At 36.0% G+C, this 19,049-nt stretch overlaps 1 protein-coding gene across 23 annotated transcripts in view; it reads left to right on the forward strand.

Moving 5' to 3' along the window:
- R3HDM2 (R3H domain containing 2) overlaps nt 1–19,049 on the forward strand; it is a 128,838-nt gene that overhangs the window by 26,203 nt on the left and 83,586 nt on the right. For 22 of the 23 annotated variants that reach the window (XM_046662513.1, XM_046662539.1, XM_046662567.1 and 19 more), the window contains exon 2: nt 544–606. The gene's annotated coding sequence lies outside the window, so the exon portion shown is untranslated. Of the gene's footprint in view, nt 1–538; nt 607–19,049 lie in introns of all 23 variants that reach the window. The other variant, XM_046662521.1, reaches the window with a different exon arrangement.

The raw sequence follows: 19,049 nt of genomic DNA on the forward strand, positions 1-19,049 counted from the left end.
ACTCCTGTAATAGCAATAATAATAATAATAATAATAATAAATACTGCAGTTGGGGTGAGGATATATTAAATTTTGTGTTTGCAGTATTTATTTCTACTCGAAAAATTCTGTCTCTGGCCTCTCTTAACTTTTGCTTCTCACCTACTAAGAGAGATTCTAGACCTCTTAGCTCAGTTTCTAGATCTATTTTGTAAAAGGATGATGGGTAAAAAAATAGCTGAAGAATTTCTAGGAGTAAAACTGGAGGATTAATTTATATTAGAAAGTGGACTGAGAACTGCTTGTAGGGGATCAATAGAGGGGAAAGAGCCAAATGAGCAGAGTGTTTTATTGTGAAGTAAGAGTAGGGATGTATGTAGAGGGTTCAGGACGAGCATATGGTTATGAGAAACATTGTGAGCAAAAGGAATTGGGAAAGAAGATATTAAGGAGCTGCTGTGGATTTTGAAATAGATCTCTTTATTTTGAGAGTGTCAATATATTAAGATTTAAATTGCTTTTAACTTACTTTTGGTTTTTTTTTTTTTTTTTTTTTGAGGTTAGACTTGTTTCTTATATGTGATGCCATTCCAGCACTGGACTCATGGAGGCTGAACATTTATGCAGGTAATAATAGGTAACGTTTGTGGAGAACTTTTTATGTGCAGACAACAAACTTAGTGCTGTACTTGTATTCTCATTTAATCCTCTCACAACCTCATGAGGTTGCAAATGTTATTGTACCTATTTAATAGATGAAGAAATTGAGACATTGAGAGTCCACCAAGATTGAGTTCAGCTGAATTAAAAAATAAAGTCTCCTGCTGTAGTGGAAGTGAGAGATGATGGTAGCTTGGGTTAGATAATGTCATTCCTCACCTGGCATAAATATCATGAATGTAAAGTGGTTTGGACTGATTAAACTTCACCCCCATTTCCATAACTTTCTCCCACTAGTGAATGCATCATACTTTTGTTTGTCTTTAAAACAGTGGACATACTTTTTGGTAAAGAAAAATCCAGCGTAGGGTTTTAACCTTAAAACTTATCTAATTTTTTAGAAAGTAGATAAAAAGTTTTGAAATAGTTTAAATTTATTTGAGTAAATATCTACAAAAGGTAAATATCTATAACTAGGAAATTCTTAAGAGGTGATTAATATAGATAATAGGAGTCTTTTTGTTAATTTTGTCACACTTGAGATATTGTTCACAGGTATTTTTAGCTTTTAGGAACCTTATTAGGGTTTCTTGTAGGACCTTTCTTGGTGTATCTAAATGCTTATTTACAGATCACATTAACCGTAGTACTTGCCAGAAGTGGGAGAGTTTCTAGCACTACTGACTGAAGATCAGTCAAAAATGATTGAGCATCTCCGAAATTATAATGTAGGTTAATGGAAGTATTTTTAAGTTTATAAAAATACAAATTTATATGCTACTTTCAGTGGTCCCCATGTTTAATTTTGCCAGGTGTTGTCTGTACATTCAGCAGTAAAGTAAAACTGCTTTTTATTACCACCTTATCAGTGATTGAGTGGTGAGCATGAGTATGTTGCCCTATTTCCCCTTTGCCTATCTTTTTCAAAAAAGAGCTTAATTGAGGTACAATTGACTGTACATATTAAATAAATAAACTATACATAGTAAAAGTGTACAATTTGTTAAGTTTTAACATCTGTGTTCATCCATGAAACTATCACCACAATCAAGATATTAGATGTATTCGTCACCCCCACAAATTTCCTTATCCCTATTTGTAATCCTTCCCCTAACCTTCATGATCTCCAGGCCACTGCTTATCAACTTTCTGTCACTATAGAATAGTTTACATTGTCTAGAGTTTTATATAAATGGAATTGTAAAGTGTATACTTACATTTATTTATTTTTGGTTTGGTTTTCTTTACTAAGCATAATTATTTGGAAGTCCATCTATATTGTTGCATGTATCAATAGGTTATTCCTTTTTATTGCTGAGTTGCAATCTCTTTTATAGCTATAACACAATTTATTTATCCATTCATTTGCTGATGCACATTTGGGTTGATCCAGCTTTTGGCAATTACAATAAAGCTATGCTATGAGTATTTGTGTACAAATCTTTGTATGAACATACACTTTTTTCCCTCCAAGTGGATTTCTTTTTTTTAATTGAAGTGAAATTCATATAACATATAATTAACAATTTTAAATTATACAGTTCAGTGGCTTTTAGTGTATTTACAATGTTATGTAACCAGTAACTCTCTCCGGTTTCAAAACTTTTTCATCACTCCATAAACCACCCCAAATCCATTAAGTAATCACTCCCTATTCCCCTGTACACCCTATCACCCGGTAACTTCTAATCTGCTTTCTGTCTCCATGGATTTACCTAGTCTGGATATGTCATATAAAAGGAATCAGACAATATATGACCTTTCGCATCTGCTTCATTCATTTAGTGTAATGTTTTCGAAGTTCAACCAAGTTGTAGCATGTACCAGTACTTTGTTCCTTTTTATGGCTGACTAATATTCCATTGTGTGGATATATCACATTTTGTTTATCCATTCATCCATTGGTGGAGATCTGATTTGTTTACACTTTTTGGATACTATGAATAATGCTGCTATAAATATTTATGTACAAGTTTTTGCGTGGGCATATGTTTTCATTTCTCTTGGGTATATACCTAGGGGTGCAATTGCTGGATCATATGGTAACTCTGTCTTTAACATTTTAAGGAACTGTCAAACTGCTTCCAAAGTGGCTGCACTATTTTACATTCCCACCAGTAGTGTATGAGGGTCCCCATTTGTCTACCCTCACCAAACTTCTTATTGTCTGTGTTTCTGATTCTTGCCATCCTAGTGGGTGTCACATAGTATCTCCTGGTTTTGATTTGCATTTCCCTGATGACAGAATGATATTGAGCATCTTTTCATGTACTTGTTGTCCCTTTATATATCCTTTTTGGTGAAATGTATACTTAAATCCTTTGCTTTTTAAAAAATTGGATAACTTGTCTTTTTATTATTTATTTTATTTTATTTGTTTTGTGAGGTAGATTGGCCTAGAGCTAACATCTGTTGCCAATCGTCCTCCTTTTGCTTGAGGAAGACAGTCCCTAAGCTAACATCTGTGCCCATCTTCCTCTGTTTTGCACATGGGATGCTGCTACAGCATGGCTTGATGAGCAGTGTGTAGGTCCATGCCCAGGATCTGAACCCATGAGCCCTGGGGTGCCAAAGCAGAGTGTGCAAACCTAACCACTGTGTCACTGGGACCACCCCAAATAACTTGTCTTTTTATTATTGAGTTGTAAGAGTTCTTTTTTCTGGATACAAGCACTTTATTCGATACATGATTTGCAAGTATTTTTTCCCATTCTATGAGTTGTCTTTTCACTTTCTTGATGGTTTTGCTTAAGACAACAGTTTTAAGTTTGATGAAGTCCACCTGATCTATTTTTTCTTTTGTTGCTTATACTTTTAGTGTCATGTCTGAGAAGGTTTTGCCTAGCCCTAGGCCACAGAGATTTATTCCAGTGTTTTCTTTTAAGAGTTTTATAGTTTTAGATGTTAACATTTAGGCCTGTGATCTATTTTGAGTTAATTTTTGTGTATGATGTAAGCTATGATTCAAATTTTATTTTTTTATGCATAGATATCTACTTGTTCAAGCACCATTTGTTGCAAAGACTATCCTTGGCCTATTTGATTGCCTTGGCACACTTGTAGAAAATGAGTTGACCATAAATGTAAGGGTTTATCTCTGGGCTTTCAATTCTGTTTCACTATGACACTGTTTTGATTACTATAGTTTTCTGTGGTAAGTTGAAATTGAGAAATATGAGTCCTCCAGTTTTGTTCTTGTTTGTTAAGATTGTGTTGTTTATTCTAGGTGCCTTGCATTTCCATGTGAATTTTAGAAGCAGTTTGCCAGTTTCTGCAAAAAGCCCAGCTAGGATTTTGGTAGGGATTGCATTGAATCTGTAACTCAATTTTGGGAGTGTACCATCTTAGCAGTATGAAGTCTTCCAATCCATTAACATGGGATATCTTCCCCTTATTTAGATCTTCTTTAATTTCGATCAGTAATAGTTTGTGGTTTTCAATATACAAGTCTTACACTTTTTTTAAAATGCTACTCCATTACACTTCTTTTGTTAAGTTTATACCTAAGTATTTTTTTTTGTTACTATTGTGAATGTTGTTTCCCCACAATTTCATATTTGGATTGTTTTTTGCTTATATATAAAAATACAGTTAGATTGAAATCATATTAAGCATCTTTTCTAACCATAATGCTGTGAAACTAGAAGTCAACTACAAGAAAAAAGCTGGGAAAGTGACGAATTTGTGAAGACTAAACAACATGCTACTTGAACAACCAATGGATCATTGAAGAAATTAAAGGAGAAATCAAAAAATATCTGGAGACAAATGAAAATGAAAACACACCATAAGAACTCATGGGATGCAGCATAAGCAGTCTTAAGTGGGAAATTTCCTAGCAATATGGGCCTACCTTAACAAATAAGAAAAATTGCAAATAAGCAATCTTAAACTACTCATATTCAACACAGTACTGGAGGTTTTGGCCAGAGCAATTAGGCAAGAAAAAGAAATAAGCAGTATCCAAATTGGCAATGAAGAAGTGAAACTCTTGCTATTTGCAGATGACATGATTTTATATATAGAAAACCCTAAAGAAACCATCAGAAAACTATTAGAAATAATCCACAACTACAGCAAAGTTTCAGGGTACAAAACAAACTTACAAAAATCATTGCATTTCTATACTCTAATAACAAACTAACAGAGAAGTCAAGAACACAATCCCATTTACAGTGGCAACAAAAAGAATAAAATAGCTAGGAATAAATTTAACCAAGGAGGTGAAAGACATATACAGTGAAAACTATAAGACATTATTGAAAGAAATCAATGATACATAAAGAAATGGGAAGATATTCCATGCATATGGATTAGAAGAATAAACATTGTTAGAATGTTCATCTATGTAAAGCAATCTACAGATTCACTGCAATTCCAATCAGAATCCCAATGACGTTCTTCATGGAAATAGAACAAAGAATCCTAAAATTCATATGGGGCACCAAAGGACCCTGAGTAGCTAAAGCAATCCTGAGAGAAAAGAACAGAGCCGGAGGTATCACAGTTCCTGACTTCAAAATATACTACAAAGCTATAGTAATCAGAACAGCATGGTGCTGCACAAAAACAGACACAGAGATCAATGGAAGAGAATTGAAAGCCCAAAAGTAAACTTCACATCTACATAGCTAATCTTCAACAAAGATGCTAAGAACATACAATGGAGAAAGGAAAGTCTCTTCAATAAACAGTGTTGGGAAAACTGGATAGCCACATGCAAAAGAATGAAAGTAGACAAAAATTAACTCAAAATAGACGAAAGACTTGAAGGTGAGACATGAAACCATAAAACTCCTATCCATTTACATTTAGGGTGATTATCGATATATGAGGGCTTAGTGCTGCCATTGTATCACTTGTTTTCCAGTTCTCCTGCATTTCCTTTGTTTCTTGTCGTGTGTGTTTTGGCCTACCCATGGAATTATATAGTTTTTTATGATGTGTTTCTTTGTTTTCTCCTTATTTATTATTTGTGTCTGTTCTACTTTTTTGTTTAGTGGTTACCATGAGGTTTGTATTCAGAATCTCGTGTATAATATAGACCATTTTCTGATGGCCTCTTATTTCCTCAGTCTAAACCAATTCAATCCCTTTCCTCCTCCCCTCCTAAGTTGTTTTTCTCATACCTTATTCCATCTTGTGTTGTGAGTTTGTGGTTAAAATGACAGGATTATTTCTGTTTTTGGTGTTTTCCTTCCCTTTATCTTTAATGCTATACTTGAGTATTTGCTATCCTATTCTGATTCTGTCTACCTATTTATCTCCTTACTCCGTCCTTTGTAACCCTTTCTCCCTGTTTTTTTGCCTCAGGTATGAGGGCCTTCCTGAGGATTTCTCGTAATGGGGAGAGGTCTCATGGCTACGAACTCCCTTAACTTTTGTTTGTCTGGGAAAGTTTTTATTTCTCCATCATATCTGAAGGATATTTTTGCTGGATAGAGTATTCTTGGCTGAAACTTTCTGTCTTTCAAAGATTTGAACATGTCATTCCATTCTCTCCTAGCCTATAAGGTTTCTGCAGAGAAATCCTCTGAAAGCCTGATAGGGGTTCCTTTGTAGGTTATTTTCTTCTGCCTTGCTACCCTTAGTATTCTTTCTTTGTCATTAATTTTTGCCAGTTTTACTATTATATGCCTTGCAGTAGGTCTTTTTGCATTGACATCTAGGAGATCTGGAAGCCTCTTCCATGTGAATATCCATCTCTTTCCCTAGGTTTGGGAAGTTCTCTGCCATTCTTTCTTTGAATACTCTTTCTACGCCATTCTCCTTCTCCTTCTGGAACATCTGTAATTCTTATGTTGCATTTCCTGAGTCAGATATTTCTCTGAGACTTTCTTTCTTTCTTTCTTTCTTTTTTTTTTTTGAGGAAGATTAACCCTGAGCTAACTGCTGCCAATCCTCCTCTTTTCTCTGAGGAAGAATGGCCATGAGCTAATATCCATGCCCATCTTCTTCTACTTTATATATGGGACACCTACCACAGCATGGCATGCCAAGCAGTGCCATGTCTGCACCTGGGATCTGAACCAGTGAACCCTGGGTTGCCAAAGTGGAATGTGTGCACTTAACCACTGTGCCACCAGGCCAGCCCCTCTCTGAGACTTTCTTCATTTCTTTTTAGTCTTAGTTCTCTTTCCTCCTCTGTCTGGAGCATTTCAACATGTCTGTCTTCAGTTATGCTGATACGCTCCTCTATGATGTCAATTTGAGCATTGAGGGACTCTGTATTTTGTTTTATTTCTTCCATTGTGTCTTTCATCTCTAATATTTGATTGATTCTTCTTCATAGTTTCAATCTCTTGTGAAGTAGCTCCTGAACTCATTGAATTGTTTCTCTACATTCTCTTTTACCTCATTGAGTTTTTTGATGATAGCCGTTTTGAATTCTTTGTCATTTAGATTACATATTTCTGCATCCTCAGGACTGAATTCTGGGTACTTGTCATTTTCTCTCTGGTCTGGAGATTTGATAGAATGTTTGATATTGCTAGAGGGGGTGGCTTTGTTTTTATGCATCCTGGTATTGTTTGGTCGCAGGTACCTCCTATCCCCACTGAGTGGGGGTCAAGAGCTGTGTATCCTGAGCCCTCTGCCTTCAGCCGAGATCCCCAGCAGTGGAGCTGTGCTGGGCGGGTGGGAGGAGGGGCGCCTTCTCCTGTGTGCTCTCAGGGTTTTCTCACTCTGCTCTCGCTATCTGCTCTCCTGGGGTGTTGGCTTGATGAGTTCACCCCCCGCAAAAGCTTTTGCCCTGGTAGAGGGCTTCCCTCTAGGCTGCAGAGACCCTTAGGGATCCTTGATGTTCCCACAAATGAACGTCCCTTCCCCTGTTCCTTCCCTCTCAGAGGCCTCCCATGGTCCCGGATTGCAGTCTTTAGAGGAGGGAGTGAAGTTTTCTCTTACACCTTTCCACCTCCTCTAAGGGGGGCTCCAACCTCTCCGCCCTCCATTGTATGGCTGCGTGTGTGTCTTCAACATTATTTGTGTTGTGTTTGGGTGTCCTCTGTTGGAGTATGGATGATTTTTCCTTGTATGTTGAAGGGGGAAGATTACTGGGAAAGTTTACTCTGATGTTACTCTCCATAAAACTCCTAAAAGAAAATATAGGCAGTACACTCTTTGGCATTGGTCTTAGAAACATCTTTTTGAATACCATGTCTACTCGGGCAAAGGAAACAAAAGAAAAAGTAAACAAATGGGACTTCATAGGACTAAAGAGCTCCTGCAAAGCAATGGAAATCAGGAATAAAATGAAAAAGCAGCCCACCAACTGGGAGAAAATCTTGCAAATCATATATCTGACAAAGGGTTAATCTCCAAAATATATAAAGAACTCATATGACTCAACAACAAAAAACAAACAACCTGATCAAAAAATAGGCAGAGCATATGAATAGACATTTTTCCAAAGAAGATATACAGATGGCCAACAGGCACATGAAAAGATGTTCAACATCACTAATTGTTAGGGAAATGCAAATCAAAACTACACTGAGATATCATCTTACACTTGTTAGAATGGCTATAATTACCAAGACAAAAAATAATAAATGTTGGAGAGGATGTGGAGAAAAGGAAACTCATACACTCCTGGTGGGAATGCAAACTGGTGCAGCCGCTATGGAAAACAGTATGGAGATTTCTCAAAAAATTAAAAATAGAAATACCATATGACCCAGCTATCCTGCTCCTGGGTATTTATCCAAGTAATTTGAAATCAACAGTTCAAAGAGACTTATGCACCCCTATGTTCATTGCAGCATTATTCACAATAGCCGAGATGTGGAAGTAACCCAAGTGCCCAAACAATTGATGAATAGATAAAGAAGATGTGTGTATATATATATAGATATATATATATATATCTATATATACACAATAGAATGTTACTTAGCCATAAAAAGGACAAATCGTCCCATTTGCAACACCATGGATGGACCTCGAAGATATTATGTTAAGTGAAATAAGCCAGGCAGAGAAAGACAAATAGCGTATAATTTCACTTGTATGTGGAAGATAAACAAACACATGGACAAAGAGAACAATGTACTGGTTACCAGAGAGGAAGGCGGTTGGGGGTGGACATAAGGAGTAAAGGGGCACATATGTTTGGTGATGGACAGATAATAATGTACAACTGAAATTTCACAATGTTATGAAATTTTATGACCTCAATAAAATAAATACAATCAATTTTTGTATATTGACCTTCTATCTTGGAACCTTGCTGAACTTGTTTATTCGTTTTTAGTGGATTTCTTAGGATTTTCTACATACAGATCATGTCATTTGCAAATGGAGATTGTTTTACTACTTCTTTTCCAATCTGAATGCTTTTGCTTTCTTTTTCTTCACTCATTGCCCTAGTTAGAATCGCCAGTGCAATGTTGAATAGAAGTGGCAAAAGTGGACATCCTTGACTTGTTACTGATCTTGGGGTGAATGCGTTCAGTCTTTCACTGTTAAGTATGATGTTATTTATGTGGTTTTGTGGATTCCCTTTATGAGATATTCCTTAGTGACTGCCCTGGGGATTACGATTAATGTCTTAATTTGTAGGAATGTAGTTCAATTAATACCAACTCAATTATAGTAGTATACAAGACTTTGTGTCTGTATGTTTCTGTTCCCTCTCCCCTCTTTTGTGCTATTATCATACAGATTACATCTTTATATGTTGTTTGCCCATTAACAGATTTATAATTATAGCTTTATGCAGTTGTCTTTTAAATCAGATAGAAAAAAAGAGTCACAAACAACAAATATATTTAGACTGTCTTTTACATTTACCTATGTAGTTACCTTTACCACTACTCTTTATTTCTTCATTTGGATTTGAATTACTGCGTAGTGTTCTTTTATTTCAGCCTGACTGTGTCTCTTTAGTATTTCTTGTAGACTAGATCTGCTAGTGATGAGTCCTCTCATTTTTATGTGGGAATGTCAATTTCTCCTTCATTTTTAAAGGATAATTTTGCTGGATATAGAATTCTTAGTTGATAGCCTTTTTGTTTTTTTCAACACTTTGAATATGTCTTCTCACTGCCTTCTGGCCTCCATGGTTTCTGATGAGCTTCTCAGATTTGTAGACTTAGTGTTTTAAATTAAATTTGAGAAATTTTTGGCCATTATTTCATTATATATTCTTCCTTCCCTTAGCTCTCCTCTCACAGGACTCCCAGTATCATTTGTTGCTATCTTTGATGTTGTCCCACAGGCCTCTGGGGCCTTCTTCATTCTTTATTCTTTTTTCTTTCTCTTCCTCAGACTGGATAACAGTGATTGACCCAGCTTCTAGTGTATTGATTCTTTCTTCTCCCTGCTCACATCCTTTGTCTAACCCCTCTATTGATGTGATGTTTTTCATTTTCATTATTGTACTTTCCAAGTCCAAAATTTCTATTATTTCCTTTTTACAATTTCTGTCTTCTATTAATAATCTGTTTTTGGTGAGACATTGTTCTCATACTTTTCCTTTAATTCTTTAGTCATAGTTTCCTTTCCTTTTTTTTTCTTTTCTCTTTTTTTTTTCTACTGAGGAAGATATGGCCTGAGCTAACATCTGTTGCCAATCCTCCACTTTTTGCTTGAGGAAGATTCACCCTAAGCCAACATCTGTGCCAGTCTTCCTCTGTTTTTGGTATGTGGGTCGCCGCCACAGCATGGCCACCAACAAGTGCTGTAGGTCCATGCCTGGGAACCAAACCTGGGCCACCAAAGTGGAGGGCGCTGAGCTTAACCACTAGGCCATGAATCTAGCCCCTCCTTTTTTGGTCCTTTTTAAAATGGTGGTTTAAAGTCTATCTAGTAAGCCCATTGTCTGGGATTCCTAAGTGAATGTCTGTTGATTGCCATTTTTCCAGTTACAGGCCATGCATTCTACTTGAAGGTAATGTTATACTGCTTCATGTATATTATAAGACCTTACAATAGTTCAACTTCTGTTTCTTTTGTTCTGGCCATTGTCCTCTTCTGGCCATATGTTTTACTTGTATAGACACATAATACAATATATTTTAAATTATTCTTTCTTTGAATAGTTGATAATTAAAAAAAATATTTAAATAACAACCAAACAAAAGGCTTTTCCATTCACCCACATTGTGACCATTTTTGGTGCTCTTCATTCCTTTTGTAGATCCAGGTTTCCATCTATTATCATATTTGTCTGCTGCTGATGAATTCTTTCAGCTTTTGTTTGTCTGAAAAAGTCTTTATTTTGCCCCCATTTTTGAAAGATGTTTTCTGTGAGCATAGAATTCTTGATTGACAATTTTTTTCCTTCAGTCTTTTAAGATTCTACTCCATTGTCTTCTGACTTGAGTAGTTTCCAGTGAGAATTCTGTTGTCATCTTCGTCTTTGTTCCTCTGTATGTAATATGTCCTTTTTCTCTGGCTGCTTTTAAGTTTATTCTGTATTATGGGTTTTAGGTAGTTTGTTAATGATGTGGCTTGATTTGGTTTTTTGAGCTTCTTGGATCTGTGTATTTATAATTTTATTCCAATTTGGAAACTTTTAAGTTATTATTTCTTTTTCTTTTCCTCCCCAAAGCCCAGTGCATAGTTGTGCATCATGGTTGTAAGTCCCTCTAGGTCTTCTAGGTGATCTGCCACCACAGCATGGCAGCTGACAGACGACGAGTGGTGTGGTTCCACGACTGGGAACCAAACCCAGGCCGCTGAAGTGATGAGAACGCTGAACTTTAACCACTAAGCCATCAGGGCTGGCTCTATTATTATTTATTTAAATATTTTTTCCCTCTTTCTTTTTGGGAAATACCACTGACATATATATTAGGCAATTTTAATTTATCCCACAGTTCACTGAGGCTTTGTTCATTTTATTTCGGTGTTTTTTCTTTCTGTCTTTTGTTTTGGTTAGTTTCTATTACTATGTCCTCCAGTTTTTTTCCCATAATTTCTTCTATTGCAATTTCTAGTTTGGTATTAGTCTTATATAGTGTATTTTTATCTCTAACTTTTCAGAGATTTTTTTTTTTACTTCTTCTACCTAATATGCTTTTTTCCTTTGCACGTATGGAATATGGTTATAATAACTTTTTAAATGTCTTTCTCTACTAATTCTATAATCTTTTCATTTCTCAATCATTTATTTTAACTTTTCATTGTAAGTCTAATTTACAGGAATTTGCAAAAACATGTACAATGATGTTCCATGTGCCTTTCACCCAGTTTCTCCTAATGGTAGCAGCTTGTATAAGTATAGTACCATATCAAAACCAGGAAATTGACAGTGGTACAGTCTGCAGAGTTTATTCAGGTTTGACCAGTTTTACATGCACTCCTTTGTCTCTCTGTGTGTGTGTGTATGTATGTAGTTCTCTGGAATTTCATCATGTGTGAATTTGTGTATCCACAACCACCGTGAAGATTCAGAGCAGCTCCATTCCCACAAAAATCTTTCCTCTCACCCTTTTATAACCACCTTGACCTCCCTCTACCTCATTCAGAAACCTTTAACCCTGGCAACCACTAATCTGTTCTCCATCTATATAATATTGTCATTTCAAAAATGTTACTTAAATGGAATCATACAGTATGTAACCTTTTTCCCCCCTACTCAGCATAATTCCCTTGAAATCCATCCAAGTTGATGCATATATCAGTAGTTTGTACCCTTTTATTGCTTAGTAATATTTCATGGTGTGGTGGTCCCAAGTTTGTTTAAACATTCACCTGTTGAAGGACTTTGGGGTTGGTTCCAATTTTTAGCTATTATGAATAAAGCTACTATGAACATTTGTGTACAGATTTTGTATAAACATAAGTTTTTATTTGTCTGGGATAAATGCCCAAGAGTATAATTGCTAGGTGGTGTGGTAATTGCGTATTTCATTTTATAAGAAACTGCCAAACTGTCTTCCAGAGTGGCTGCACCATTTTACATTCCCCCCAGCTATGTATGAATGATCCAGTTTTTCTTCATCCTTGCCAACATTTGGTATTGTCAGGATTTTTCATTTTAGCCATTATGATAGATGTGCAGTGATATTTCATTGTGGTTTTAATTTGCATTTCCATAATTACTAATGATTTTGAATATATCTGTTCATGTCTTTTGCCCATTTTCTAATTGGATTGTTTGTTTCTTTACTGTTGAGTTTTGATAGTTCTTTATATATTCTAAATATAAGTCCTTTATTGGATATATGTTTTGCAAATACTTTCTCCAGTCTGTGGCTTACTTTCTTCTGTGAACTCTAGACTCCTTTGCTTTCTCAAACTCTCACTGCTGTGTTCTCTACTCAGGGAGTATGTTGGACTCTGTCTGGGTTCCTCCTGGCTCCCCCTTCCTTTTGACATTACCTGGAAACACTCTCTAGGCATTAAGCTTGGGTAATCATAGGGCTTACCTTGTTTCCCATCTCTCAGGAATCACTGTCCTTCATTGCCTGATGTCCAGTGTCTTAAAAACTATTGCTTTACCAATCCTGAGAAAAAAGAACAAAACAGGAGGCATCACAATCCCTGACTTCAAAACATACTACAAAGCTACAGTAATCAAAACAGCATGGTACTGGTACGAAAACAGGTGCACAGATCAATGGAACAGAATTGAAAGCCCAGAAATAAAACCACACATTTATGGACAACTAATCTTTGACAAAGGAGCTGAGGGCATACAATGGAGAAAAGAAAGTCTTTTCAACAAATGGTGCTGGGAAAACTGGAAAGCCACATGTAAAAGAGTGAAAATTGACCATTCTTTTTCACCATTTACCAAAATAAACTCAAAATGGATCAAAGACCTAAAGGTGACACCTGAAACCATAAGGCTTCTGGAAGAAAACGTAGGCAGTACACTCTTTGACATCAGTATTAAAAGGATCTTTTCGGACACCATGCCTTCTCAGAGAAGGGAAACAATAGAAAGAATAAACAAATGGGACTTCATCAGACTAAAGAGCTTCTTCAAGGCAAATGAAAACAGTATTGAAACAAAAAAACAACCCACTAACTGGGAAAAAATATTTGCAAGTCATATATCTGACAAAGGCTTAATATCCATAATATATAAAGAACTCTCGCAACTCAACAACAAAACATCAAACAACCCAATCAAAAAATGGGCTGGAGACATGAACAGACATTTCTCCAAAGAAGATATACTGATGGCCAATAGGCACATGAAAAGATGCTCATCATCACTAATCATCAGGGAAATGCAAATCAAAACTACACTAAGATATCACCTTACACCCGTTAGAATGACAAAAATATCTAAAACTAATAGTAACAAATGTTGGAGAGGTTGCAGAGAAAAAGGAACCCTCATACACTGCTGGTGGGAATGCAAACTGGTGCAGCCACTATGGAAAACAGTATGGAGATTCCTCAAAAAATTAAAAATAGAACTACCATATGATCCAGCCATCCCACTACTGGGTATTTATCCAAAGAGCTTGAAGTCAGCAATCCCAAAAGTCCTATGCACCCCAATGTTTATTGTAGCATTATTTACAATAGCCAAGACATGGAAGCAACCTAAGTGCCCAGCAACAGACGAATGGATAAAGAAGATGTGGTACATATATACAATGGAATACTACTCAGCTGTAAAACAGAACAAAATCATTCCATTTGCAATAACATGGATGGACCTTGAGGGAATTATGTTAAGTGAAATAAGCCAGCGAGAGAAGGATAATCTGTGTATGACTCGACTCATATGAGGAATTTAAAATTATGGACTAAGAACAGTTTAGTGGATACCAGGGGAAAGGTGGGGTGGGAGGTGGGCACAAAGGGTGAAGTGGTGCACCTACAACATGACTGACAAACATTAATGTACAACTGAAATTTCACAAGATTGTAACCTATCATTAACTCAATTAAAAAAAAACAACACTATTGCTTTACACGTTTTGTCTGGTTTTTTAGTTGTTTCTGCCAGGAAGGTAAATATGATCCCTGTTATTCCTTGTTAGTCAGAAATGAAATCCTCCCTCACCCCCAAAGTTTTCAGTAACGTTAGGAATACCCATTGCTATTAACTTTCCTTCCATTCTCAAGGTCCTAAAAATGGGGACGGGGGGTGCAAAATGGAGGCTAAATATAACTCAGACAGGCGGATACTTCTGAGGTTGTTCAGTGTCTGTTGAAGCCTAGCTACTTCTAGAAGTTTGAAGATCAATCAGATAACAGGCTTAGAGCTAGAAATAGGTCAGCTACCAAAGCACAAGATGATGATGTGAAAATATTTTAATGACTGCTTGTGCATGATGATATATCCTTTCTTGTTTAGGGTTCACTTTGGATGTAATACTGGATTCTGGGTGTTTGCATATGCCTTTTCTCTATTCTTATCCTTTATAGTCCTTTTCTTGAAAGAATGGCCGTATTTATACAATCACATTTTCCTGTATTTAAAGGGTAGAGTTGGCCAGTTGAAGGAGCCTTTTCCAGCCTAATTACATCCAGCTAGGTAATTCCCCTTTGACCTTTATTATTAGTTTTGGAGCTTATGTCAGAGTTTATGATGGTTTACTATATATGTTAGGGTTTCTTAAATATTTATCTCTACATCTCAAAGCTGCATCTATCTGTGTAAAAACTCAGAGAAATATAGCATTGCCACAGGACCACATAGCTATCAAACACTTGAAGAAAATATTTCTTTGGAGTTATTTTGTGGAATTAGGACACATTTCAATTTCAGTAATTAGATGACTTTGAACTCTGAGAATCTGCTAGAGCCACCTTTGGAATAGAGTTGCCTCTGCTTGTGCCAGTCTCATCAGAAAAGTTTTATTTCTCTTTCCAGTCGCTTCTGCTGATGACCCGAGGATGCAGCTTGGTATATTAGTCAGCTGTTTTCGACACTGCCTATCATGATGCCTTGCAGAATGGTTGCTCAGTATTTGTTGGATGAATGAATGCCTCTTCATTGAGTCACTGCTTCAGTCATCTCCCTTCGTATATTTCATCCGGGATATTTCCTTTTCTTTCGGTCTCTATCTTTTTGGTCATTTTCTTACTTGTTTGCATTTCCTCTGACCGGTAAACAAAGAAGGCAAAAAGATGAACCTGAAATAATTCTATTGTTTACGAGTAACTCTGATAAGAAAATAGTATTGTATGAGAAGAGATGGAAACACTTGGCTAAAATGAGATTTTGGAATTAATATTGGATTTCATTTATCTATTATATTTTCCCCCGCTGTTATTAATGTTGAATTGGGTTTTTGCTCTTCTTCAAAGCCCTGACCAGCTTTTTTCTCTTTAATTTATAGCTAATAATGTGCTCTTTTCTTTCCTAATTTTTATAACTTTCTTTTCCTCTATGTGGAGTCCTCTTCCTCTTCTTTATTCCTTAAATAGTGTTCCTGAGGCCTCTGCTCAGCTCATAGTATCCTTTTCTGCTGCTAATCTGCCACTGTTCTCACCATGCACTCTCCCTTAAAATCCAGGGTTTCAGCTTCTATAACAGTCTGGTGGTCTAGATGTCCAGTCTCACTGGTGTAACTGCCTCTTGTGCGCTTTGGTTGTGCCGGCCCGTGGGTACGTCACATTTACCGTGTTTTAAGCAAGACTTTATCATCTTTCTTTCCAAACTGGTTTCTTCTTCAATATTCCTATCTCAGTGGTGGAAATATCCACCCCAGTTGTTCTCAAACTTTTTGGTATCAGAATGTCTTTACACTCTTAAAAATTATTGAGGCCTCCAAAAGAGCTTTTTTTAATTTGGGTTATACTTAGCAATATTAATGGATTAGAAATTAAAACTGAAAAAATTTTTCAATTTTATTCATTTAAAAATGATATTAAATCCATTACATGTTAACATAAAAGCAAATTTTTTATGAAAAACTTTTTCCAAAACAGCAACAAAATTTAGTGAGAAATGTGTCATTGTTTTTCATTTTTACAAATCTGATTTAATGTTGGGGTTAATAGAACAGAGATGGACTCTTATATCTGTCTTTTCATTCAATTAGTTGTGATAGTACATGACATGTAGCTTTTAGAAAATAATGTCGTATCCCTGTGAGAGCATGAGAGTGAAAAGGGCAAACAAGGTTTTAGTATTATTATAAAAATGGTTTTGACCTTGTAGATCCCATGAAAAAGTCTTGAAGATTCCTAGGGGTCCCAGGCCACACTGTGAGAGCTGCGTCTCAAAGTCATCCAGTCCCCTGGGTGTCCTCTTAACTTCTCTCACAGTCATCACACACATCTAATATGTCACTAAGTCTTAATGATTCTACCTCCTTAATGCCTCTGTGGTCAGAATCCCCTCATTCTATAGCCAGAATGTCTGTCTCATCTTTTGCTAACTAGTATCTCTGCCTCTATTTTATCTTTTTCTAAGCCATCCACACTGTAGCAAAAGTAATCTTTCTAAAATAGAAATATGATGATGTAACTTCTTTCTGAAAAGCCTTTACAACTTCTCATAGCTTTAGTTAGTACACGAGATGTTTTATGATCCTATTTCCACTAACTTCTAGCTTCTTCTCAAGCCACTTTTCTGTGAGTGCCTTATACAATAGCTTTCTTTACACAGTACTTGTAGTTCTGAGAAAGCATCATGGGGACCCACACATCTGTGTAATAATATTATTGTTTGTTGGGTTCACAGTATGTTCCAGGCACTGTTCTGAGTACTTTACATATATTATCTCATTTATTCTTCACAGCCTTCCAAAAGAAGTATAGATAAGGAAACTGAAGTTTAGAGAGATTAAGTAACTTTCCTCAAATTATCCAGCTGGTAAATAGGAACTCTAGGTCTGTTTCTCCACTTCTCTATTTGGCTAAATATTATTTGTCTTTGAGGATTAGACTTAAACCTCCCTTTCTTCTGGAAGCCTTTCCTCTGGTATGATTTTTTGCCTTTAGATGCCTGCTCCCTCTATTCCCATCTAACCTTGTGAGCAGCTCTAGCTAGCACTCAACATAATACATTATAATTTACTTGTTTGTCTCCTGCACCATTAATTTTCCTAGTAGGTGCAGGAGGGGAACTTCATTCCTCTGGCACAGGAATATTAGATTGCATCTCAGAATATTTGTCTTTGAGAGGAAAATGCATATTGAGGATCTTAAAACAGTATCACTCTGGGCCTACTTATTCTGTTCATTCTATCCAAGCAGGTCCCTCAGTTTCAGAGGAACCATAAAACAGATATTATTTTTGTATTAATTCTTCCAAGTTTTAAAAATAGTTACCCTGATCTTGTTGTATTCGTTTAGAGAAGACTAAATATCAACAACAAAAATAATAGTGAACATTTATTTAAATGCTTTCCATGTGTCTAAGCATTTTACCTGTACATTAACTCATTCAATCTTTATAGCCCCATGAGATAGTTATTGTTACCTTTGTTTTACAGATAAGGGAAACTGAGGTACCAAGAGATTAAGTAACTTGCCCAAGATCACACAGCTTGTAAGTGGCAGACTGGGAAATCAAATCTCTAAAATTATACAGTACAGAATACTGAATCTTTACCCAGGATCCCATAGTTATATTCTTTGTTAGTATAAAGGTAAGTGAAAATTAGAGGTAAAACTATATGGCACAACTTTGGTGATCTTATAGAAAAAGATGATTTAGTATAGATTTTCTCAATGTGTTTTCTTTTTAAAACAATACTTTTTTGGTATGAATGAAAGGATCTTTCATGTTATCTTTATTACAAAATCATCATCACAGTTCTGAGCTTCCTACGCAATTAATTCCCACTTTCCCAGTGAATAACAGCCACCAAAAGTTTCACATTTTAGTTGTGGCTTATGAGATTGACAATCATTTTCCTTCTCCCAGCAAGTTACATTGATTAATTCCAGAATCCTATTTTCTTTCTTTATTAGTGGGATACATCTTAACTTTTTCTTTTTGGTGGGATTCATTTGCCATACCTCTTTTCTGCCCCTCCATCCCTTGAGCATTGCAGGGGATGTTTAATTTTGAGAATGCTAATTAGCTTCAGTAATTACACACCTTGAGGCATTTCTAGACATTTATAGCTTTATATTTTTGGTCTAGAAGAAGATGTGTTGGAGCTTGTTGGCTTTTGTGTCTTTTTTTTTTTTTTTAAGAATGCTTTGAATTTTGTTCAGGGAGGAGTTATGTTAATCCATCTAAGTCCAGTCATGGACTTTAGGGCTATTTTGAGTTTATTTTACCAGTGCTCAAGAATATCATACTTGTCTGTTGCTAATAGTATCTTGAGGTCCCCAGGAGTAGTTTTTCTTTAAGATAATGCCTTACGTTGTAGATGAGTTTCAGAATCAGACTAATATGGAGGATGCAATTTTATTAAAATAAGTCTTTGAGTGAGTTACCAGGCTGATTTTGGGATTTGTGTGATCTAGAAAGCACATCTGCCACGTGTTCTCCTTGTCGACACACTTTTAATTCTCAGTTACGCAGGACATGCTGC

The sequence above is a fragment of the Equus quagga genome, chromosome 1, assembly GCF_021613505.1.
Source record: "Equus quagga isolate Etosha38 chromosome 1, UCLA_HA_Equagga_1.0, whole genome shotgun sequence".
In the NCBI taxonomy this organism is placed as follows: Eukaryota; Metazoa; Chordata; class Mammalia; order Perissodactyla; family Equidae; genus Equus; species Equus quagga.